Raw genomic sequence first — 10,259 nt, 5'->3', positions numbered from 1 at the left:
TTTTTTTTTTTTTTTTTAATGACCCCCTCTTCATGACCTCTTCACCAGGACAAATCCCAGTGATTTTTCATAGTTCAACTCTGAAGCCTCAAATCCCAAGTCAGTATCTTCTTTCCCAGCATGGCTGAAGTCTCTACAATCTGAGCTCGTAAAGCTCTGGGTGACCAAGGAATGGCTGTATATCATGCCCAAGGCTTTCACATCAAAGCACCCAGTGGAGGCCTCATCCTGTTCAAAATGACAAATTAAAATGAATCCCAGAGCTTTATTCTCTAAGAACATAAGACATGTTTTCTTTTTGAACCTTTCATTGCACCGTCTTCAGAATCAAGCTCTCTAAAGAATGTTATTATACCTTGAGCTTCTTGACACATTTCCTAATAATTTGAAGCTTCTGACATTTATACAATAAAAGATTGTGCTTCTGGAAAAAAAATCAATGAATCTTTTTGGCAATCATCCTAAATCTGTAGAGATTAAATTCGCTTCCCAGACATTGCTATTCCATATCAAACACAGAGTCATGCAGTATAATTAAGATAGTTGTAGAACCATATATTTCATGTCCTAACTGTCTGCTTTAACCTATCTTGGAAAGTTAAAAAATAATAGGGAAGTTACATCTTAACCAGAATAATTACATTTGCTAAGCAGAATGGGATGAGCAAGAGTTATGTAAAGGAATAAAACAAATCCGCCAGAAAACCAAGAATTTCTACATTCATTCTGAGATTTAAACCTTGCTGATAAAAAAAAAAAAAAAGAAAAAGAAAATAGGCTCACATTCAGTTACAACTCCCAGGAGAATGGCAGCTATTATCCCCTATTGAGTTGGTACTTACCATATAGAGCCTGAACAATTCATAGAGAAAAATAAACCATAACATTCCTGTTTATTATTACTTTAGCTGAGAGGTGGTGACATTAAACAGTTCTGCACCGCTGCTATCAATCAGCAGGCTGGAGATGTTCTCAGCATGGGACTAGGACTCCTTGGAAACCACACTCATCAAAGCAACCAGCTGTCAGAATTCTTCAAATTAAACTGTTATTATAGTAGTATTCATTAGTCAGTTACTGGCTATTAAGATATTTTTATATCAGCACCATTGACATTGGCTGATGCTTTTTAATATGCAAGATATATATAAACATGATTCAGTGGCTCATGTGAGGATGACAGACTCTGTGAGAGCTTGGTGTCCACTGTCTAAAAGCTTCAGCAAAGGGCTCCTGTCTTATCCACGCACACACAAATTTTTCTGGGAAGTTGGATGTTTGTTCTGGTGGTTGGAGTAGGGAGAGGGGTAATAATAATATATTTCAACACTAGTATTTGCCCAGCAAAATGATAGCTCAACAACAGAAATTATAACTCTTGAAGCTGTTGCTGAGCCCCTGATGACAGTGGTTTATGCTTCTCCAGCTTGATTGTTTGGATTTCTTTTTCATCTGAGTTGCTGAGCACGTGTTGAACTTTTGCTTGAAGTCCAGAATTAAACAAAGGATGTCAAGTGGGGTGTGTGGACAAGTAAAGAGGAAAGTCAGTGTACAAGTTCTGGTAGAAAAAATATGACAAGAGTTGGGGTCTTATTAACTTAATAGTGTCCTTGGCATTTGGAAAAGTTTTTAAGCCTCAGTTTTAATATAAGGGTAGATTTAATTAATTAATTAATCAATCAATTAATTAATTATTTAAGTTTAAAAAATTTTTTTTAGGTAAGGCAACCCTTGGTTGACCTCAGAGATTGCAAGGACCTTGTCAGTTTACAATCCCTTATTTTTTATTTTTTATGCCTACAGCGCCTGGTCTTCCTAGGTGGTTTCCCATCCAAGTACTAACCAGGCTTGACCCTGCTTAACTTCCGAGATCAGACGGGATAAGGCTTGTTTAAGGTGGCATGGCCATAGACAGTTTCAAGGCAAATTTAACATAAGCCATTTTATTTCAACTAGAAAAAAAAAAATGTATGTTACTCACTAGCCTAGAAAGATTGCTATATTGCTTACATGCAGAGCATGAACTCATTTATACACAGAAAACACAGACCTTGTAGTTTTCCCCTCCCTTCACATTAATTACCATATCGCATATAGAATACTAGACTGTTTTAGTTGAAATGGAAGCTATTTAGTTTGCTTATTTCATGGATAAAGGAAGCAAGATTCAATGAATTACGTTACTGGTGTCAGCCTTAGTTGTTTTTCTCCTCTTTATTTTCAAAAAATCTTGGAACTCTGTGTTTCTCCTGGAAGACAGGCCATATCCTGGTCCTCACATGCATGAAGATGCCAAGGGACAGTATACGAACAACCTCTTCCTCTGCCGTGAGAAAGCGCAGGATTAGTCATTTTCTCTGACCCAGAATCTAAGAAACGCAGGGTTCAACACTGGGGTAGGGTTTGTTTATGTGGGAGCTATATGAGCCATTGACATCACATTAATAGCTTGTGAGAGCATTAAGTTTTCAGGAATTTAATGAGCTGTTGGCATCATGCTAAAAGCTTGAAAGGAGCTGTGGTGATATTATTCGTATCACAGAAATTGGCAAATACTGCATATCGGGTGGTGGTGATTGTTTCTTCTGGAGATTGGTTTGTTACCCATTTATCAGCACATGACTGAGCCTCCTTTGCCATACTCAGATCCAGGAGAATGTGCTCTGTTCATGAACATTGCTACAGCCAACCCCATTAACTCATTCGGTAAATGACTAGTTACTGAGTGCCTACTGTATTTCAGGCACTTTGACCACCTCCTACCACTGTGCAGAACTAGTAAGGACTAAAATGCAACCTACCATCTGCCTGTACACCTCAATGGAGGCCTGCATCTGCCTAGAAAAAGGAACACATTTTTGTAAATCACTCAAAGGGACTCATAGAGCTATCGATCTCCAGGATCAGCTCTGTAGCCCTGTGTCTGTCTGCCAAGTGGGGCACTTTTTCTTATTTTCCTAGGGAGACACGTAGGCCAAGTGGTGCTCTTGCATACGCTGAAGATACAGCAATGAGCAAGTGAAAGTTGTGGTTGCAGATCTCACCTTCTAAGAAGGGAACAAAATGAGCAAGATGATTTGAGAAGGTGACAGAGCCATGAAGCAAAGCCACCAAGGAGTTGTGAGAGAGATGGAGGGTGGTGGGAGCGGAGCTGCTTTGGGTCAGGGGTTCAGGGCAGGCCTCTCTGTGGTCTGGGTAAAGAGCGCTTGGAACAGGGAGAACAAGAGCACATGCTCAGAGTTGAGAGCGAGCCTGAGTTTCTAAAGCACAGAAGACGACCAGGGTGACTGGAGCAGAGTGAGACATACAGAGAAAGGTACAATCTGGGGACAAAGAGGTAAGCAGGAACCTTTGCTGTCTGTGGAATGGAATTGGGATTTTATTCTGCGTGTAGTGAGAAGCTGGAATGTTCTAAACAGAAAAGTAATTTGCATTTTCAAATGATCACTAGGGGTTTTGCATGGAAATTAGACTGTAAGGAAACTAAAGTACACACCAGAGGCCAGTTCGAGACTGGATGCAGCTCTTCCACACCTGAGTACACACTTCCCAAGATGGGGCTGCTTCTTTGCGTTTTATTTTTATTTATTTTAGAATTTTGCTTCTGAAGCCCAACCCAAACCTCCTGACTCATCAGTCCAAGGACCAACCTCCACCTCTGTAAGCATTTGGTATGCCTTAGATTGTTGCTAGACTGCTGTTTGTTAACAACATATCATGTTGGGTTTACTGGAATAATTCAAAAGATAATTTAAGGGGCATAGGACAATGAAAACCAAGCACTAAGACAAACCAAAAATATGTCTTACATGCCAAAATTGACTTTAGGTTGAGACCTTAAACCGAAGTTGTTATGAAATAATAACCCTTGCAGGGCTCAGGGTCTCTATTTTCAGTCAGTGGTTCTCAATCCTAGAGGCATGATGGTGTCACCTGAAGAACAATTAAAAAAACCTATGCCCAGGTCCAACCTCAAGAGTTTCTGATTCCATTGTTCATGGAGGAGCCAAGCTATTGAAGTGTTTTAAAAGCTACCCAGGTAATTCTAATGGATAACCGTGGTCAAATATTACATTTTCTAATGCCTGGGCATTTAGCCAAGAGGAAAGGAAAAATGATAAAGGACTCTATATGGAACAGTAGCAGCAACACCTGTTTACCCCTGAGCCTGGAATGATGAACCGTAGCACTGATTTTTTCCCGTGAAGGATGGACAGTTCATTTGGCCATTTGGGCCCAAAGAGCAAAAGAGAGTATTGCTAAAACTGAGGCATGAGCTAAGTCAAGATGTAATCCATCTCCAAAAAGAGATGTAAACCATCTCAAACACTACATTTCTGTAAGTGACTATTTGCTAGAGACTGGTTCTTCTTCATTCCCATTCAGTTTAAAATACAAATCTAGACAATGTGAGAGCCCTCTCCTGTAATACCAACTGCCACTCAGATATTCAGATCTTGGAAGGAAACATGTACCGAAATCTCAAAAGAGCTCTCTTTCCCCTCTAACCACCTGACCAAAAAATATCCATCTCCCCCAAAATAGACATTATTCAGGGAGTGATGCAGAAAACTAGAGTTGGAGAATTCCAGGAACGAGAAAGGCAATGACATGCATTGCTATTCTATCTGTCAAGCACTGTGAGGGCCTCTTCCCAAATTAACCTGTCATCAAAATAACATCATTATTCTCATCTCCATTGCACAGTTGTTGAAACTGAGGCTTCCAGTTACCTGATTTTTTTCAAGGTCCTACATCTAGAAATCAGAGAAGGTATCAAACTCCAAAACCGGTATTCTTTTCATTGTACTAAGCTTCTTCCTCAGATGAAATAAAGTGGGGCAAAAGAGCAGTAGGAACTGGGAAACCTGGAAAATACATATTGGAAAAATCTGGAAGAATAAGAGGTTGAAGCTAGACAAATGCCAGAGATTTTTTTAAATTTTCTTTCCCTTCCTTTCTGAAGCAGAGGTACTGTTTCAGGTCTTCCAGGTAGACGTCTCACATGAAATATGGAGAAACCCCAGGCTAAAGATGCCTTCATAGAACAAACATGAACAAGAGAGTCAACAGAATGAAGGCTGGAAGGAGAGCCATCTTCGATAACTAGCCCATACCACCAAGTGTCAACAAATTGCCTTGTGAAATAGAAGACAACTTCCTTCCTCCTCACCTCTCCCATATAAGCATCTCAAAGAGACTTCCTTTGAAATGGCCCCTTTTTCACTTCTACTTTGTTACACTGTCACATTCAGGAGAAACTCCTGTCTGTTTATATGTTTATGTTATGTAAGAGCTCGTTTGTCATGGTGATATAGGAGAAAACCGCTTTGGAATGTGTTGCAGTTTTTGTTTTGTTTTTAATTTACAAAGGGACTTTGAGAGTGCTGAAGAATAGAGCTGTTTTCTTCCCATGCAGTAAATATTTGCTGAAATGGACCAAGGAAATGGCAATCAGTATTTTCTACCTGCTGCAACACTTTCTTCCTGTTTATTTTGAGCCACTTAGACACCTTGCTTCTAGTTAAAGAACAGTTTTATACAGAACTTAAGCAATCACTGTCATTGCTTGAGAGACAAATGGCTTTTTCTCAGCAAATGAAAAACTTGACTTTAGCCACTTACTCCAATCAATAATTAACTTCATGCCAAACTAATAGAAATACCATGGTGCACAAAAGAATATTTTCATGAAGGTTTATGAATGCTTTTCGACCCGTTTCTTTGTAATTGTTAAAACTCTCACAATAATTCTCTTTAAGATTCTATCAAATTACTTTTTAAGTCTCTGTGAAATCGAAGGCATTATGAAGACAGAGACTATTCATAAGTGGCTGGTGGACACCTGTATTCTGCCCATCCATTCAGTGTATGTGGGATTCTGTTTTATTTTGAGTCCCAAAAAACAAAACAAAGATAAAATTGAACACAAAACAGTCTGTCTTTGTTGAAGGGCGGGATGATATCAGAGGCAGCCAAACTGGTTATCTGTTAGGGACACTATTTGAATCCTGCTGCTTCATTGGTTCCCTGTTGTAAAGGTTGCTTTGGCCTTTTCGCACACTTGGAGAAAATTTTATTAATTAAGTTGTCACATCTATGAAATATAGCTCTTTGATGACAACACTGCTGTGGGATAGAAGATAACCTTTGCTTCACTATCAGGCAGCTGGGGAAGTGCAGTCATATCTCAGACCTGTGAGTGATGTCATTGAAAGATGAGGCTGTTAAAAGAGAAACCAAACAAAAAATAGTGGACTCTCACTGCATTCTTGCCAATAGGAGGACATTCCATCCAGGAACAAATGTCCTGGCTGGGTTGGATTACTCCTGGAGTTACAATGCTACACTGGAGCGAAAGGTGTTGATAGCTGCCAGGAAACCAAACTGTGATATAAAAGCAAGTATGTCATGAGGTAGTTGTGTTTCCTCTCTTTCTGTTCTCTTGCCCTAAGCAAGAGAACTTTATCCCTGTAAATAAAACATTAAGGCAGAGGACAAAGTAGAGAAAAGGTGATGCTGGAGGCTTCAGTTTAATTTTCCAAATTAGTAACCCTTATAAATTGTAACTCCCAGCTCCGACTTTGAGTTGGTCTTTGGCTTACTCTTACCTTGACCTGTAATGGAAGCAGTTCTTCTTTTGAGGAATGCTTAGGTTTCCATTAAAAATATTAAAACAACAACAACAACAACAACAACAATAACAGCAACAACACAGAAATCCTCTTAATAATCTGCCCTATTCTTAAATGACAACTTTTCTTATGTGTATGCTAGTCTTAAACTCAGTATAAAAAGAAATTTTGAACTATTGCCCTTACCAACAATGTGAGCGGGTACTATTCACCACCTTTTTAGCTGCCATTTCAATTTTCTGAGGGTCAGTTTTTCTCATTCTAGGCAACTCTGGCATCTTTAAGGATTCATTATTGACTTTGTGAATTTTTGGACCCGTGGTTCTTTTTCTTTCTCTCTCTTGCTGCACTATTTTGACCTCACTCTTCACCTTATCTGTGCTGAATGAAGGCCAAGGACGTAGGCCTCAAAGCAGCCAGCGTGGCTCCTTGGAAAAACCTTTGGCAAAGGGTTCAATGGGTGAGAAGTACTGGGAAATCTTAACTGAAATGAGGTTTTAGAATTTTCCATGGATTTTTTTGTATTCTCTATTCTCACTATTTCCTATCCAAACTGATCATTGAGATAGAACTGCTTTACATATCTGCATCTGAACACAATGCAGGCTATTTATGCGATATGACTATAAGATGTTTGGAGTACTGGAACATCTGGTAGAAAAGAGGGGTTTTGATACTTATCTAAACTGTGGATGTTGTAATTTTTATTTTTCTATCCGGTGTTTGTAAAAGAGTAGGATTTTTCCACGTTGTTGATATAAATTGTATACTGAAATCATATGGAGATATTTATTTTTTCAAAGCATATGTACACCATGTCCGAGCTGGAGATTCTGATTCAGTAGTCTGTAGTGAGGATCAGGCATGATGTATGCTTTTTAAAACTTTCCAGGTGATTCTGAACTAGACCCTTGGTCAAGAAACAATGATATAAAAACTAATTTATCTTTATATTTTTAATGGCATTACTTTAATTTTTTTTTAATTTTAGTTACTTCTCTATCTATTATCCACTTTTGAAAGAATGTTCTCAAAAATTGTTTAAATGATTTTCATTTACATTTATATTTCCCAGGATAAAACTTTTAAAAGATCCACTCCATTAAGTTGTATGCTAAGATACTGATTGCTGTATTCATTTTAGTTGGCAAAATTAGATCTCTCAGTATCATCATTTAGAGAACAGACATCAATTTTTGTTGTCAGATGCTTAACTTTAAAATGACACACTATATAGTAAACCAAAGATTGAATTATGAGTCAGAAATGTGGGTTCTGATCACAACTGTGCTGCTAACTCTAGGGTTCAGTATCTACATAGGTTAAATATGGGGTTGGTTTAGGTAAGCCCCAGGGTCCCTTTTGGCTTCAGCATATGTGATCCCATTTACACTCTGATCCTGTGTGAAATGGACTGGCAGTTGCTAACAGAAATAACAAGTGCATGAGAGGTTGCCTTCATTGCTTTCCAGAAGATTGCTGTAGCTGTAGAGTCAGGAATACCCAGGAGCTAAGCTTCCTCTGTGCCATCTGCCCCAGTAAGTAATGGCTTGGTTCACATAACCTGTTATCTAGGTAGCAGGCCTTGGACTGTCAGCTTGCTTGTCAACTTCAGTTCTGTTAGATTCATGACCCCTAAAGATATTAGTTGCCTGATTGACTGATGATGACTGACGTGTATACACAATTAACTCTTTAGTCTCACTAGCCCTAAAATGAGACCTATATGTTCCTAATCTATAAATGTGTGTGGGTCTCTCTTCCCATGGTTAAATCACAATCAGTCGCTTCCAACAAGATGTAAACCAGTGATTTCTAAGTACTTCTGCAGTCATGCAGAATTTTTAACTTGTTGACCAATCCATATCACTCTTAGGAATGCCTATCTTGGATGGGTATAATTTTAGATCTAACAGCCCCCTCCCTATTTAAATATACACCACCTACCTTTGCTTTTAGAATTCTTAAAAGTTGCTCACTTTTAAAGGAGAGAGAACTAATTTATTTTCTATATCATGCTTACTTCCTGAGGATTGTATACCATCAAGGGAAGGAACAATATCTATTCTTTGTTTCTACCCCCAAATCACAGTTCTCAGCACTTCACATGTATCAGTACCCCAGACTATCACATGCTATCTTAACCTGTCCAAACATTTACCCACTATTCATTTATGTATTCAACAAACATCCAATGAGTGTCTACTATGGATAAGTATATAGAAGCAGTAAGGGAGATAGCAATGGAAAAGAGACACAGTCCTAGTGGAATGAGGGAAACCAACACATAAGTAAATAAATGAGTAAAGAAGACAATTTTTGAGAGTATTAAATACAAAGATGTGATAGACTGGGTGAGAAGTGAGGAAGGTACTGAAGAGGGGGCAATTTAAGTTGGACCTTAATGGGAAGATAAACCAGAGGTGACAAAGAGGAAGGGAACCCAAGCAGAGGGAATATCAAGGGCCGAGACCTCAAGGCAGCCATAAATGTTGTGCATTTTAAGGAAGAAAGGCCTGCGTTATCAACAAGATGGAGAGTGGAGAGAGAGGTCAGAGAGAAATGTAAGATACGGCAAAAATCTCAAACTTTATTCTAAGTACAGTGGTGAACTGTGAGACAATTAATCTACATGCAATGGGGAGCCCTGAGAGGTATCATCTGACTTATATTTTTAAAATTGTTTTCCGTATAGAAGTTGGATTGTAGGGAGCAACGGTGGAAAAAGGATATCAGTTCAGAGACTATTATCTTAGTTATGAGGCATGTAGAAGAGCCTTATATATTTTAAGTATTCAAAAATGTTAGACATCATTGTGATTAGTCTACCTCCTTTTCTTCTTCTTTATTCTTCTTTTGATGATGATAAACATTGATCTAAGTATCATTATGTCCATAGTTACCTGGGAGGTGACAGTGCCTCAAAATAAAAGTTAGCGCTGGAAACGAAGGGAAATTGATAGATTTGGGAAGCAGTTTGGGGTTCCTATTCATCTTTTGAGGCTCAGATTAAGTTCCCACTCCTCATAACATTTTCCCTGCAACAATCTCTTCCACCTCAGAATACCTGTAGGACCACTCAGTTAGCTATTACTGACAGTATCATCTTGAGTCACTTCTAGTCAGTTCTCTGTCTAAAGCTCATTCAGCAAAAAATAAATAAATAAATAAATAAATAAAAGAGGATCTGTGAAGTTTATTGAGAATACTGATTTCCAGGCTCAACCCAAAATATCTTTATTCAGGAAAGAGAAGAAAGAAATCTCTATTTCAAAACAAATGCTCTAGGTGATGCTCGTTATGGTAGCTTGTCAAACTCACCTGGAGAAAAACCAGTCCAAAGTTTCGAAAAAAGAATAAGACTATAGATAAAAGGTTTGGAATTATATGCATATGTCACAATTAAAAACCTGGGCATAGATGCAACGACTGAGGGAAAATGTATAGAGGACAGAAAGTAGACTTAGAACTGAAACGTGGTGAACCTTGACTTCTAAGGGATGGGTGAAGGAAGAAGAGTCTGAAAGAGAATGGGGAGAAAGAAAACTGAGGACTGTGTCAGTGAGGCCTAAGAGCAGTGCTTCATAAGGGTGTGCTCATACCTTCCCACAGCAAATACTATTA

General features: G+C 38.6%; 1 pseudogene; it reads right to left on the bottom strand.

Annotated features, from left to right (window-relative positions):
• Positions 1–1,794: 1,794 nt before the first annotated feature.
• On the bottom strand, positions 1,795–1,913 carry LOC112480902 (annotated as a pseudogene).
• Positions 1,914–10,259: the final 8,346 nt, after the last annotated feature.

Source organism: Pteropus alecto, unplaced genomic scaffold, assembly GCF_000325575.1.
Source record: "Pteropus alecto unplaced genomic scaffold, ASM32557v1 scaffold20, whole genome shotgun sequence".
In the NCBI taxonomy this organism is placed as follows: Eukaryota; Metazoa; Chordata; class Mammalia; order Chiroptera; family Pteropodidae; genus Pteropus; species Pteropus alecto.
The sequence above is the reverse complement of the archived record's forward strand: the minus strand, read 5'-3'. Positions and strand labels throughout refer to the sequence as shown.